Source organism: Larimichthys crocea, chromosome X, assembly GCF_000972845.2.
Source record: "Larimichthys crocea isolate SSNF chromosome X, L_crocea_2.0, whole genome shotgun sequence".
Lineage (NCBI taxonomy): Eukaryota > Metazoa > Chordata > Actinopteri > Sciaenidae > Larimichthys > Larimichthys crocea.
Window position 1 is genome coordinate 33,135,166 of NC_040020.1, and position 16,530 is coordinate 33,151,695.

The following is a 16,530-nucleotide window of genomic DNA, read 5'->3' on the forward strand; positions in this document are numbered from 1 at the left end:
GGGCTTCTATCCTCACAACTCCAGGGCCTGCACGATCATCTAGTGCAGACGAATGCAGCACCCGAGCCTCCGGTAGTAGCGGCCACCACACCAGTGAATCCCGTTCCCACTATGACTGTAGTGGGAGCAGCATGTAAGTTAGCTCCACCAGCACGATTCTCTGGCGAACTGGGCTTATGCAAAACCTTCCTTATAGACTGCTCTATACATTATGAGCTAAACCCCCAAGCTTTTCCCACTGACCGATCGAAGATTGCGTTTATGATTTCCCACCTTGCCGGGAGAGCCAAGGCCTGGGCTTCGGCAGAGTGGGCCCGAGATTCACCAGTTTGCAGATCACTCACAGAATTTGAAAAAACGCTGCAGAAGATTTTTGACCCGGTAACGACCAACCGGGAAAAGGCTCGGGAGCTGAGCGGGCTAAAACAGGGCAACAACTCTGTCTGTGACTACGCCATCCAGTTTCGCACCTTATCGGCGGAGATTGGCTGGTATACTACAGCCCTATACAACTTGTTTTTGAAGGGATTGGCAGCTCCTATCCAGGACCTCCTGGTTCCTTTGGACCTACCCACGGACCTCGACTCACTCATCGCCCTCGCTATCCGGACGGATAACCGAGCCCGCCAACTCAGGCAGCAACGCACCATGAGACCCCCTCCGATGGAAAGACCCCTACGCCCGCAAGCACCAGGTTGGTCGGCAACCCGTCGATCTTCACCAGAGCAGCATCATCCTCCTCCAGAAGGAGAACCCATGCAGCTGGGGAGAGCCCGACTATCACCTGAAGAGAGACAGAAACGGCTACAGGAGGGTCGCTGTTTCTACTGCGGTGAACCCGGTCATCTCGTCGCCACCTGCACTGCCAAGAAGAACCTGGTGGTGAGTAACTTCAAGGGTGCAGGCATCCCACCACGTACTCTCACTACCGTCCAGGTAAAACATCACACCACCACTGAGCTTAAGGCACTTATAGACTCGTGGGCGGACGAGAGCCTGATAGACTGGCATTTAGCTGAACAGCTGGGCCTTAAAACAGAACTGTTAGCTAAGCCCATCCGAGCTAAAGCTCTTAATGGACAGGACCTTTTTACTATCACACACATCACAGCACCTCTCAAATTGAACATCAACAACCACCAGGAGAACATTCGACTGTATGTATTCAAGTCACCCTCTCAGACTCTCATTTTAGGACAGCCATGCTTACACCGCCACAATCCCCACATAAATTGGAGATCAGGAGAGATCCTGGGCTGGGGAGCGGACTGTGTGAATGACTGTTTGAAACTTCCGCTGCAAGGAGAGGAGGTCACGGGCATTAATCTGATTTCTGTTAACCCCGTCACAGATCCCAATTACCCGGACCTGAGCTCCGTACCTTCCTGCTACCACCACCTTAAAGAGGTGTTTAACAAAACCAAGGCTCTGTCTCTTCCTCCTCATCGACCGTACGATTGTGCCATTGAACTCATTCCAGGCTCCACCATTCCCAGAGGTCGCCTGTACGCGGTCTCTGGGCCAGAGAAGGAGGCCATGAGGGAGTATATTGATACCTCCTTGAAAGCTGGACTGATTCGCCCCTCTTCATCACCTGCCGGAGCTGGTTTCTTCTTTGTGGGAAAGAAAGACGGTTCTCTAAGACCATGCATTGACTACAGCCCACTTAATGACATAACCATAAAGAACCGCTATCCACTTCCCCTTATGTCATCTGTTTTTGACCAGCTCCAACAGGCCCAGATCTTCACCAAGTTGGATCTTCGCAACGCTTATCATTTGGTGCGTATAAGAGAGGGTGACGAGTGGAAGACTGGGTTTAATACTCCTAGTGGTCACTACGAGTACATGGTCATGCCATTTGGTCTCACTAATGCTCCGGCCGTATTCCAGGCCATGATTAACGATGTGCTGAGAGACTTTCTCGACCATTTCGTGTATGTATACTTGGACGATATACTTATCTACTCCCCTGACCTGACTACCCACCAAGACCACGTAACCCAAGTATTAAAGAGACTGCTTGAAAATAAGCTCTATGTCAAGGCTGAAAAAAGTGAATTCCATGCCGACACTGTCTCCTTCCTGGGCTTCATCGTAGCCCCTGGAAGAGTGCAGATGGACCCGGCTAAAATTAGCGCTGTGGTCGATTGGCCCACACCTGATAGCCGCAAAAAGGTTCAGCAGTTCCTTGGGTTTGCTAACTTTTACAGGCGGTTCATCAGAGGCTTTAGCGCAACAGCTGCTCCTCTCCATGCTCTTACCTCCACACAGGTGCAGTTCCGCTGGTCTCCAGAAGCTGATGATGCTTTTCGAGTCCTCAAGCATCGTTTTACCTCGGCCCCCATCCTCACCCTGCCGGATCCTCGACGACAGTTCGTGGTAGAGGTGGACGCCTCTAACGAGGGGATTGGGGCCATCCTTTCACAGCGATCAGAGCAGGATGGTAAGATGCACCCTTGTGCTTTCCTGTCACGGCGACTATCCAAGGCGGAGCGGAACTACGACGTTGGTAACCGGAGTTGCTGGCGGTCAAGCTAGCTTTGGAGGAGTGGAGACACTGGCTCGAGGGGGCGGACCATCCATTCATTGTCTGGACAGATCACAAGAACCTAGAGTACATCAAGACAGCTAAAAGACTCAATTCTCGCCGGGCCAGGTGGGCGCTATTTTTTTTAACCGATTCTCCTTTTCTCTCTCATACAGGCCGGGGTCCCGAAACGTCAAGCCGGACGCACTGTCTCGTCTCTTCGGCCCCGAGCCTGTTGCCAAGGATCCAGAAACGATCCTCCCACTTACATGTGTGGTTGGAGCACTGACCTGGCAAATAGAAAATGAGGTTAAGCAGGCTAATGGTGAGGCTCCGTCACCTAGTGGGTGCCCAGAGAATCGTTTGTTTGTCCCGGTTGATATGCGCCCACAGGTGATCCACTGGGCCCACACCTCGCTGCTTTCCTGCCATCCGGGAGTCAGAAGAACGATGTTCGCTATCTCCCGGAGGTTCTGGTGGCCCTCCATGGAGCCGGAGGTCCGGGAGTACGTAGAGGCATGTTCGGTCTGCGCCCGGAACAAGACGTCCTCCGGGTCACGCATGGGTCTCCTGCAGCCACTTCCCATCCCCTCCAGACCGTGGTCCGACATCTCAGTGGACTTCGTCACGGGGCTCCCGGTCTCTCAAGGCAACACCACTGTCCTCACAGTGGTGGACAGATTCTCCAAGATGGCTATATTCATTGCTTTGCCTAAACTGCCCTCCGCCAAAGAAACGGCAGAGATCATGATGATCAATGTTTTCAAGGTTCACGGATTTCCCAAAGACATTGTGTCAGACCGGAGCCCCCAGTTCGTCTCCAGGTTCTGGAGGGAGTTCTGCCGGCTCATCGGAGCCAAAACCAGCCTGACCTCGGGTTATCACCTGGAGGCCAACGGCCAGACTGAACGCCTCAACCAACAACTGACCAGCCAGGACAGAGAGTGTGGCTTTCCGCCAAGGATCTTCACCTTAAAGTTCCTTCCAAAAAGCTGGCGCCGTGGTTCGTGGGTCCGTTTCCAATCACCAAGTTCATCGGCCCTGCAGCAGTTCGCCTTCGCTTGCCCCGATCCCTCCATGTTCACCCGACCTTCCACGTAAGCTGGATCAAGGCCGCCAAGGAGAGTCCGATGGTCCCAGCCTCCGCCGCCCCCAGAAGCGATAGACGGCGGTCCGGTATACAAGGTCAAGCGGTTACTGACAGTTCACAACCGGGGCCGAGGTAAACAGTATCTGGTGGACTGGGTAGGATATGGTCCTGAGGAGAGGCAGTGGGTCCCGTCTCGTTATATCCTAGACTCTACTCTCATCACAGACTTCCACAGGGACCACCCTGACCAGCCTGGGCCGTCAGGAGTCGGCCCTAGAGGGGGGGGGTGGTACTGTCACACCGCGGTGAGGTTTGTCCTGTCTTGGGGTTTTTGTCTCGTTACTTCCTGTTTTATTTTGAAATCTAACTCTCCTCTCGTTTCAGGTCACTTGCCCTTCCTCATGTGTCACCGGTCTGATTGTCTCACCTGATCCCTGATCGTTTCCACCTGTTACCCATTTCCCTCATGTGTATTTAGTCGGCGTCTTCCCTTTGTCTTGTGCCAAAGTGTTTCGTCTTGTCCGTTCACCTAAGCCCTCATTGTTACAGTCCGTTTTGCCGATAGAAAGAAATTGTTTTGTCACGTAAGTTGTTGTCTTCTTCCTCTTTTAAGAGCGATTTCTTTGTTGGTTAATCTTTTCTAAGTTTAGTGTTCTATTTTTGTTTTCTGTTGTTACAGTTTTTGTCCTCCCGCTTGTGGAGTGAATTTTTGTTAGAGCGTTAGATATTAGTAGAGCCCCTGTTTAGGTGAGCCTTTTTCTGTTGATCCCATTTGTTTAGATTTGGTTTTTCTCCTTCGAGAGCGTTTTGTGTTTATTATCTAGTGTTTTATTTTCCTCCTTGTGAGTTTCATTTCTAGAATAGTCTTCTGTTTTCCTTGTTTGTATTTAATCTTGTTCCCTCCCTTTAATGTGTTTTCCCTCTTTTGGGAAGTGCTTATGCCCTGTCACTTTAGCCAGGTCTCTTAAGAATAGACAGAGTTACATAGCCTTTTCATTTCATCACTCTTCTAAGAAGATCTCGACTTCAATAAAGTGTGCTTAATCGTTACATCCTCTGCGTCTGAGTCCTCCTTCCTGCCCTGGTCTGACACTGGCCTGCAGTCTTTCCATTCTAGCCTTCTCTTATAACACTGAGATGGCTTTGAGTTAGGGAAACCTGACAACCCCAAGTGTCAAATCTGACATTTTGGAGTGCCTGGCAGAAGCCATGTTTTCCTACACAGCTTATTCCAACGATCCACAGAGGGCTGCCGTTACACAGGCCCTAATAGAGAAGCATCCCTGCTTGAGGGACCATGGCTCTTTCAATGGATGTTACGGGTGGCAGCAAAGCCTAAAATACGAATGTGGAAATTACCGGGTCAAACTTAACACACACGTAAACCCTGAACTGCTGATAAACATGATGAATCACAAACATGAGGGTGACAGAAAACCTGCCAAAAATCAAGAAACCGAGAAAATCCGAGGTGAACTTCCTCCCTCCAAAATCCCATTTTCCATATAAATGAAGAGTTCCAAAGGTGCAACACAATTCCCTTGGAGTCCACATTTTTCTCCCAGCTGGACAGATATATTCTAAAGTTCCGGGGGGGGGGCTGCTGGACAGTGCATGAAGGGTGTGTTGATTGAACTGATAAAGGTCAGTGTGGTTAAACGTTAACAAGGTCAAGTAATCAATTAATCTGGAGAAATAGAGTTCATGTAGATTAGATGTGTTTGTAACAGTCTTCATCAAGACATACAATTGGTCCTTGTCATACTCAGCTCATATTTGTCCTCTGATACTAGAGAGGTGTAGACTGGGATGATATTTGCTGCGGTGTTCTTATTCATCAGACACTGATTAACCCGCATGCCTCAGTGGTGAAGAAGTGGGACGTGACTCTGAGATGAAATTTACACTCACTGGTCACATGAGTCTGTTTTAGAAGGCAGGTGAACATGTTGACCTGAGACAAAGTCTAAGGCTAAAAAACTACTGCCACCCTCTGCTACTCAAAGCCCATTGTGATGCAACAAGACTTCCATAATTGGACCCATATTAAACAATAATGAGAATTCATCTTTGGAGGAAATCAACAATCTTGCAGAGTGAAAGTAGAGCACAGAACCTACAGCTCAACATCAACAAAACCAAGAAGATGATTGTTGATTTTAGAAAAAAGATGCATGAGTGGAGCTGAGGAGTAGCACATGAAGAGTTTTAGGATCTTAGGAATCATCTGCAGGTGATAGCTTGCTCCTGTCTCAGTTTAGAGCTTCTCTATGCTACTTTGGTGTGATAAGTCTCTCTCCTCCAATGTCTCCCAAGTCCAGTCTTGGTCAACCAATGCAGTGACCTGGGAGAAAACTAAACTGAAACGCGGGGTGGGTTTTTAAAGCTAATCAAAGTTCATTAAAGCTGCTTACTGGAGTTGAAAAACACCTCTCCACTATACAAATAATCACTACTAGGTCCAAAAGTTCTTCTCTTTGCTGTAGTGTACGTTACATTAGACAGTAACACAGCAGAACATATAGGCACACTGGCACAGTGATGTCATGTAAATAGTTTTGGCTCATTTAACACTCTGATTGATGATTGATGAAGCATCATCTGAACTTCATCACATGCATTTTGAATGTCCTTATTTAATCAAAGCATGTACACAATGTGTGTGTTGTATGGAAGAATTATCCTATCTTTATTCAAGAGCGCACATTTTCAGTTTGAGAGCATGATTTCTCCTTCTCGTGCTCAGATTTATTGTCCTCGTGCTCAGATTTTGTGCTCGCACTCAGATTTCTGCTGCTTTCTTTCAAAATGCGTGCTTGGACTCAAAACATCACATGCTTGTGCTCACATTTCTTCTGCTTGGACACAAACATTTCCTCGCACTCAAATATGTCCTGTGCATGCTCAGATCTAATGTGCTCGCACTCAAAACATGTCCTGATTTTAGATTCGGGAAATCTGGTCACCTCAACATCCTTGCCAGCATAAAAACAAATTGCATATTGAAACTATATGAATGATGTGCTTTGAGTTGTAGCAACATTAAGCAATGAACTTACTTGTGGTCTTTTGCCATCCATCTCGTCTCCCACTCAGTGGGCTGCCGAGTTTAGAATCCCGCTCAAAGTCTTCTTCTTGTAGAAGCCTAACCAACACTAACCTAATTATGCACTGCCTGGCTTTGGCCCCCGGGTGCCAGCATAAATAGGCGAACTAATGCACCAATGTTGTCAATGTTGTCAAATGTCAATGTCCTCAAATCATTATCATCATAGCATATTTTATATTATACCTTTTTAATCACGTAGCCTAGCCTATTCACCCATCATCTCTTGTTAAACGTTACACGGATTCTATTACAGTCATCAACTAGAACATTTCTGAAGAAATTTTGAGTGTGCCTGACTCTGGCCCCATGCATTATTACATCCGCGAAAAAACGTATTTCCAATCATTGAACATAACTGGGAGCATCCTGTGCCCTTCCTGAACATCTACATAGGCCTTTTGTATTGATAAAGTGAAGAAATGTGCCCTTGAGAGCAATTCAGAGAAACGTTGGCAGCATGGCAGCCTATGAGGCTGTCGATGGGTGTTGCTGCCGCATCTTTGCGTCTCGAGCCAAAACTATAAAGCTGACAGCTTCAACAGTGTTATTTTTCTACGTTTCTAGCTATAAATGATTTCTGTAGCTTCACATTTGCGGCCACAGTCGCAGTTTACAAATTTATTTTTTGACGACTTTTTCTTTCCCTCTCCACTGTAGTGATGTAGCTCTCGAAAGTTCTCACAATACACACCCATTCATTTGGCTTGGTTTTTGGCAATTTTTGGCAAAACCGTTTGCCGAAACTCTTAGAAAAGTCATAGCACACCATTCCCGGCCGAGCCGGTCGTTTTGATACCCGTTTTGTGTATGTGCGACAAAAACTCTGGGAGGAGTAGCGAACTGAAAAGAAACACGGAAGAAATCGAAAGACAGGAACTAGAAAAATTTCTCAAGAAATTTTGAGTGTGCCTGACTCTGGCCCCCACCCCCATACATTATTACTGACACTGCTCCTCAGATACCTCAAATAGTCATTTTTAACATGTTTATCTTAAAAAAGGAACTATATTTTATAGTACAACTGTAATATGAGTGATTGTTAACAATGGTGGAGTGATATGAAGTGAATAATGTATTACATGGTTGGTCTGTGTTAAAGTGATGTTAAATGTCCCTGTGTGTTTGCTTGGCCCACAGCCTGAAACTAATTTAATTTAGTAAAAGTTTATTGTTAACTTGAGGAGTAACCAGTATGTGCGGTTTTTCACTTTTTCATTAAGTGCAAATCCTGTTTTTTTACATCATGTGTCAGAGGTTGGCCTCGATTTTTGTGTAAACCTTTTATCTTTGTCATACGGTTTTAAAATTTCTTCTGCAATGCCTCTGTTCGGTCACGTCTTGTTCAGTAGGCATGTGATGTCGTCTGGTTTGTCTCTGCTTCGTCTTGTTTGCAATTCAGTCGTCATGTTTGTGCATGTTGGAAGACTGGGCAAGACAACTAGTTGCCGTTGAACCAAATTGATATTTTTGTAATAAGGTTATTGCATGTTGATGGGGCACGGTCCATGCTTGGTACCACTGTGGTGGTGTGTGTGTGTGTATGAGCCGCTTGATGTTTTTTCATCATGACCTTCGTAAATAAGTGATGTGATGTGATCGTATTACTCATGAGAGATATTTGCATGTGTGTTTTGTCATGTCCTCATTTCTCACACACAACGTTATGACAGAGTGCAATTTAAGTTGTTAAGTGTTATTTGGATGTATTACTATTTTTAACTATTCATAACTTTATAACTGACCTCTATAACTCAACTTTTCTTTTAATATTTTCCTGCAGATGACCTCGGCTTCGTGGAAGAGGTAGGTGTTCTTATCCTCATTCGATGGGTTGATGACGAGGGCTCCATTCCTTCTGACGGAGAGGATGGTGACCCCGACTTCATCTATTCAGATGAAGACGAGGGCTCCATCTCTTCTGACGGAGAGGATGGTGACCCCGACATCTTCTCTTCGGATGAAGACGAGAGCTACGCCTCTTCTGACGGAGACGAAGACGTCCCTGTTTCAGGCTCTTCAGACGAAGGCGAAGACTCCCTCTCCAGTTCTTCAGATGAGGACGATGCCTTCTCAGTGTTCTGTTCTTCATCTGGAGGCAAAGGCTCCTCGGCCTTCAGCTCTTCAGATGATGACAGAGCCTTTTTTGGCATCAGTTCCTCAGATAAGGACGATGGCCACATCACTGTCTCTCTGGGTGCTGATGAGGTCGATGAAGGCGATGATGTTGGGAGTGTGAAATCCTTACCTGAGTCCTCAAGCAGCATCGAGGATCCCACCTCCTTCTCTTCTGGTACTAGCGTTTCCAGTAAGAGGAGCAGGGAGGACAGTGATGAGGACTAGACCCCCAGTCCAAGGCCAGGGAAACACTGGAAGGAGTAATCTTCTTCGTCTGACTGGATGGTGGAAGACATCCAGTCAGATGATGAGGAGTCTGCTGAAGAGTCCTGAACAGAGGAGGACAGCTCAGTCGACATGGATGGCTACGAGACCAATGACAATCATGATGATGAGGAGTCGTCAGATGAAACTTCTGCTTCTTGTGACTGCACGTCACCTGAGGAAGAAGTTTAAGATGGCAACAACCTCATCATCATGGATTGTTTTGAGGCCGATGTAGACCATCCTGTTGATGAAGAAGACATCACTGTCATCACTGAGGACAAACATGATGAACCTAACGAATAGGATGTCCTCAGTGATAATGAAGGTGCCGGCATTCCTCCCCCTCCTCTGACATCGAGAAGATGGAGAACAAGATAAAGATGTAGTTCATTAGTAGTAATGTAGGAAAATGTAATATAATGTAATGTAATGTAGTGAAATGTAATATAATGTAATGTAATGTAGTAAAATGTAATGTAATATAATGTAATGTAGTAATATGTAATGCAATGTAATGTAATGTAGTAAAATGTAATGCAATGTAATGTAATATAATTTGATGTAAAGTAATGTAGTAAAATGTAATGTAATGTAGTAAAATGTAATGCAATGTAATGTCATGTAGTAAAAATGTAATGCAATGTAATGTAATGTAGTAAAATGTAATGCAATGTAATGTAATATAATTTAATGTAAAGTAACGTAGTTAAATGTAATGCAATGTAATGCAATGTAATGTAGTAAAATGTAATGTAATATAATGTAATGCAATAAAATGTAATGTAATATAATGTAATGTAGTAAAATGTAATGTAATGTAACGTAGTAAAATGTAATGTAATATAATGTAATATAATGTAGTAAAATGTAATGTAATGTAATATAATGTAATGTAATGTAGTAAAATGTAATGCAATGTAATGTAATGTAGTAAAATGTAATGTAATATAATGTAATGCAATAAAATGTAATGTAATGTAATGTACTAAAATTTAATGTAATGTAACGTAGTAAAATGTAATGTAATATAATGTAATGTAATGTAGTAAAATGAAATGTAATGTAATAAAATGTAATGTATTGTAATGTAGTAAAATGTAATATAATGTAATGTAGTAAAATGTAATGTAATGTAACATAGTAAAGGTAATGTAATATAATGTAATGTAATGTAGTAAAATGGAATATAATGTAATGTAGTAAAATGTAATGTAATGTAATGTAATGTAATATAATGTAGTAAAATGTAATGTAGTAAAATGTAATGTAATGTAATGTAATGTAATGTAATCTAGTAAAATGTAATGTAATGTAACATTGAAAACAATAAACTTTCCTCTCCAAGAATCGCTACCTTATCGTGGTGGAAAGGTTTGCGTGTTCCTGTGACCCTGGGACCTGTGTTGTTGTTGGAGTCATCCTGGTCGGGTGTCCCAAGGCAAACTGGTCTCAGGAGAGGGGCCAGACTAAGAGCGATTCACACACAAAATTTAGATTTTTGCTTCATTCAGATTACAGGAACAAAACCAGAGCATCACCAACCAGAAGAACATGACAGTCTAGAGGAACTCAGCTGTGCAGATGAAGCTGTCACTACGTTCTTCCTCTGTGGCAGCATGTTTGTGAAGCTCTCAGCAACTATAGACGCTCAAGAAAAGACACACTGACACTTCAGTGTGTGACATTGAGGGGACTCAATCCTAGACACTAGTCCCATCTGTTCTTGTTTCACCAATAGGTTTGGAGTTAAATTCAATAAATGAACATTTTAATTTATGTAACATGATCCACTGTTCTGTGAGATACTTTACCCTCAGTGATGTTGAGTTAACACAAAGCTTCTTAAATACTAAATCCGCTGGATGTGTCACAATAATTGTTTTGAATAAAATGCCTCCAAACAGATTCTCCACTAAAAAGCTAAAATTATCTGGATAACTTTGTAAAAACCTGAACAAATTTTGTGACATCAGTCCACATTCCAGAGTTGTATGTTTGGAGAAATCTAATATACATGTACACAACTCACCTACAGTTTTAAAACACCTTGATGGTACAATGGTAAACAGAAAACTGTTGGAAGTTTGAAAACTTGAACTGAATGAGGTCAAATAAGGTAAAATTAAGTAATAAGGGAACAAAGAATGGGTTAACTGTAGTTCTGCAGCAGTGGCAGTAAATTAAACCTTGAAATGTGTTGCAAACTATTCCTAAACAATGTTTGAGTACTGACAAACCCCGTCTGTATAAAAGCAGTGTTGTAACAAACAGTTCTGAAGCATTATTTGGACAATATCCCACTGCAGGAAACAATATAGTGCTATAATTATGTCAAGAAAAACACTGTTAACAAAGGAAGCCAGACAGACCATTAAAGTGTACGTCTTTATTTTAGAGATACTGCAAAGTGAGTTTGGTGGACCTCCCCAGGGGGGCTACGGACTGTTTAAGGGGAGTCTCACTGAATGGAAGCGAAAAATATAATGTTAGTTGTCAAAAGGAGATCACACAGACTAAACTAGAGTTCAGAGATACTGTAGTTTTGGGGAATCTTACCGTTTTTCCCAGAGTCAGAAACTAATGAACATAAGCTCAATTGTTGAGTGTTGGTATGGGATCAAATAGCATCACCATAGACATCTAGAAATTTAGCAAAACTAAGCAAGTAAACTAAGTCAAAGTGGAGGGGGCGCCTTCTTCCGAACTTTGTCTGAAGTGAGGCCCAGAGTCTCAAAGCCCTCGTCTCTTACACCATCAAAAAGACAGAAAGTGGAAGAAACTCTGACAGGAAGAGGTCTGGCAGAACGAAAACCACTACAGAATCAGAAGACAGGTTTCTTTGAAACAACAGCTTAACACTCATGAAGTAAGGAAGTGTCTGATTCACCTTCGGGCTGCAGGTTTGACAGCTCGACCAGCAGTAATAAAGTTGTTGCTAAAATAGGAAAAAAACTTGTCTTGGTTATGAATCACTGACGTGAACTACTTAAGATTAGAGCAAGGCTTTGTGGGCCGATATATCAACATTTGAAATGTTCAGTTCATCATGAGCTCAGTTTGCACCTTGCTCCATTTGACTAGAGGTGAACATGTGATGAAATGGCTCATCAGATTTTTTAAAATTTAGACTTGAACATCCACAAAATCATATTCCCCTCACTTTAAATTGAACAAATAAACTGGAGAAACCATCGTTACAAATCACTACAACTTCTGAAGTATTAAGTTGGTCTGGGGGCAATGAAGCCTAAAGTTTTGGAGGGTCAGACATAGATTATGGAGTTATGGAGACAGCTGATTGAAGCAACGGACTGTGTCTCTACAGCCAGATCAACACAGGAACAGATCTCAGAGCAGGATTGTAAAAGTCACTGACAAAAACTAAAATATCAGAATGAACCTGTGGAACTACTTTTTTTTAATTCAACCTCAAGGAATGTAGGAAATCCTAAAATAATTAATATATATATATATATGAAAATATATTTATTCTAATAACATTACACACTTTTTTCATTTTGTCATGACCTTTTACTCCTTCCTATAATACGATTTCTTTTTTCAGCTCAGGAACTTTTTATTTTATTTTTTTATTTAGCATTCAGCCTGGACTGACCTCTCAGCCTGCATATCACAGCAATGTCTGGACACGTGTTTGACCCAGTCCTGATTCAAACAACCTCCATAATGACTGAACAGAATTCAAGACTGCGCCACATTTTTTTGATGTACACCTGAGTGACAATGCTGCCATCTTATGTCCAAAAGTAAGTAACTACAACTTATTTTGGACAGGTTTCAGTTACTTTGATGTTCAAAATGTAAACCTTTGGGAAAACATGTGGATTACTCAATGATTAATTTTTTTATCCAGTGAATTAGTCAATATATGTAGGCTAAGAAGCTTTGCTGCCATATAATATAATCTGCTAAGACTTTGCCACAGTTTGTACTTACAATTGTTCAGCTGCCTCTCTGTTATCAAACATCAACTTCAGTGACCCTGAGCTTCTCCTCCACCAGATACGATCACACAGCACTGGCATTATTCCTCAGATCAGCACTGAATACATTAGACACAACACTGAAACTTTCACTACACTATCATTTAACCGAGTCACCTGGTCTATGCATTAAATTAAAATGCTGCTAATTATGAACATATAGCTGATAATTTATTAACGAATACAACTGGACTTGGCGCATGCTGGCAGGGTGAGACACTAACCTGTTTCAAGCGTGAGGTTTGCGAGAACATCGGCAGCACACCTTTAAAAAAAAAAATCACACAAAATGAACGGAGACATATCACAGCCATTGTTTACAATTTTATTATTGTTATTGTTTTCTTTTCGTCAGATAAAAGCAGGTAGAGAGGAGCAGTAATAATAATAATAATAATAAACAGCGTGCACTTTGGGGTTCCTGTCCAAAGACGGACGAGAGAACTTTTTGAAGTGAGTATAGGTTAACAATACAGGGCAAACCCCACCGTCATAAATGCTACATAACACTGTCAGTATCATAAAGAGTCACAATAAACGGCCGCTGTCGGGGTCGTGATAGTTGTGAAACGGGCTTGTGTAGGACCCAAATGCAGCACAACAGCAAGGGATACTTAGTAATGTTCCTTATTTGAGAAACTCACAGCAGGCGATATGGCAGGTGAGAGAGAGGGAATAAGTCCTGAGTTCAATCGGAGAGTCTGTGGCAACGAACTGGAGCAGGGGGACAGACTGCCCGGGGAAACCTCCAAACAGCCAGGGAAACAGGCAGACAGATACCAGAAACACTGAGGCAGAACTCGTGGTCGGGGACGAAAAGCTGAGGTGATTACCGGGGCAGAGACAGACGAGCAGACGACCCCTCGTCCTCAGATGAAGAGTCCACAGAGGACGATGGCGGGTCCACCTCGCTAGGGCCGGGGATGGGTGGGGCACCAGAGGCGCTCAGGCGGGGGTTATCAGTGGACGGGCGTATCCTGGAGGGCTGGTCCGGGTGCTGCCGGTGGAAGTCAGTAATGAGCTGAGGGTCAAGGATGTAGCTGGCGGGGACCCACGACCTCTCCTCTGGACCATATCCCTCCCAGTCAACCAGGTACTGGATGCCCCTCCCACGGCGACGAGAGCGGATAAGCCGTCGAACCGTGTAGGCTGGGTCTCCATTGATAAGGCGAGGTGGCGGAGGAGTCGGGGTAGCAGGAATCAAGGGACTCTCCAGAACCGGCTTGATTTTTGAGACATGGAATGTGGGGTGTACTCGCATGGACCTGACTGCAGCAGGGTTGATGACCTTCTGAATTTCGTAGGGGCCGATGAACTTGGGTGCCAGTTTCTTCGAGTCGACCCGGAGTGGTAGGTCCCGGGTTGACAACCACACCTTCTGTCCCACTTGATAAGCAGGAGCCGAGGTGTGGCGACGATTGGCCAAGGCTGTGTAACGGCCCACCGACCGCAGGAGAGTGGATCTGGCCTGGGACCAGGTGCGGCGACACCGGCGGTTGAAAGCCTGTACAGAGGGGCAAGAAACCTCCCTCTCCTGGGCTGGAAATAGGGGTGGCTGGTATCCATAAGCACACTGAAAAGGGGAGAGACCAGTGGAGGAGCTGAGGAGTGTGTTATGGGCATATTCTACCCAGAGCAACTGCTGCGACCAGGAAGTGGGGTGACTGGAGACCATACACCGGAGAGCCACCTCCATCTCCTGGTTTTTCCGCTCCGTCTGGCCGTTAGATTGAGGGTGAAACCCGGATGAAAGGCTGGCCGTGGCCCCGATGAGAGAGCAGAACTCTCTCCAAAAAACCGAGGAGAACTGCGGCCCTCGGTCAGAGACCACATCGACTGAAAGACCATGGAGCCGGAATATGTGCTGGAGGACCAGTTTAGCAGTCTCTTTGGCTGAAGGGAGCTTGGGCAGGGGAATGAAGTGGGCCATCTTGCTAAACCGGTCTACCACGGTAAGGATAGTGGTGTGTCCTTGAGATGGTGGTAGACTGGTCACAAAGTCCAGAGATATGTGGGACCAGGGACGATGGGGAACTGGAAGCGGGAGCAGGTGACCAGCAGGAGCCTGGTGGGAGGATTTGTTCCGGTTGCAGACAGGGCAGGCCTTGACAAACCCCTGGGTGTCCAGGTCCAGGGAGTCCCACCAGAATCGGCGCTGAAGAACCTCCTTGGTCCTCTGGATCCCTGGATGGCAGGTGAGGTGCGTGTTGTGGGCCCACTGGAGCACCTCAGAACGGAGGTGGGCCGGGACGAAGAGCCGGTTGGGAGGACAGGCGCTGGGACCTGGTTGCTCCTCCAGCGCCGCTCCCTGACTCTCTGCTCCTCAATCCCCCCATGTAATGGCGGCGGGCCAGGCGAGCAGAGGGAGGATGGTGTCCGCTGTGTGGAAAACTCCTTTCCTCTTCCTTCAGGGAACTGCGGGAGGAGTCAGGCCTTACGTTTGCGGTTCCCGGGCGATAAGAGGAGTGAAATTGAATCTGTGAGAAAGAGGGACCAGCGGGCCTGCCTGGAGTCAGTCTTTGGCTGACCGATGTATTCTAGGTTCTTGTGTCCGTCCATACGGAAATGGTTGTTCGGCCCCCTCCAGCCAGTGACGCCACTCGTCCAGGGCCAATTGACTGCCAGAAGCTCCCGATTTCAATGTCAAGTTCATTTCTGCGGGAGTCAGCGAGAGAGAAAAGGGCGCAGGGGTGGAGCTTCTGGTCATCAGTAGCCGCTGAGACAGGACAGCCCCCACCCCGACATCAGAGGCGTCTACTTTCCACCATGAACTATCTCTTGGGGTCGGGCATACGCAGGATAGGCGCAGAGGTGAAAGCGATTCTTGAGGTCTGGAGGCATCTGTGGCGGCGGAGGACCAGCTGTGAGAGGGGATCTTTGGAGGATGTGTAGACTGTGAGAGGGGCTGCCACCGTGCTGTATCCCCGAATGAAACGACGGTGTAAAATTTGCGAAACCCCAGCAATTTTGTAGCTGCTTCCGGGAGTCAGGAACAGGCCAGGCGGCGACGGCTGAGACCTTGGCTGGATCCATCTGGATGCTCCCCGCCGACAATGTATCCAAGAAAGGAGACTGATAGAGCATGGAATTCCATTCTCTGCCTTAAACAAAACAGCGAGTTTTCAGGAGCCGTTGAAGAACCCTGAACATGTGGATTGTGGTTCTCCTTGGCCTTGGGAAAAATAGAATATCATCCACGTAGATGAAGACATGCTTGTTAAGCATGTCCCGGAGCACGTCGTTGACCAGAGCCTGGAAGACGGCGGGGGCGTTGGTGAGGCCAAAAGCATCACCAGGTATCCAGTAGGTGTGTTGAATGCTGTCTCACTCGCTCGCCCTCCCGAATTCGCACCCGGTTGGTAGCCATTGTGGAGGTCCAGTTTGGTGAAGATGGTAGCCCCCTCCAGGAGTTCAA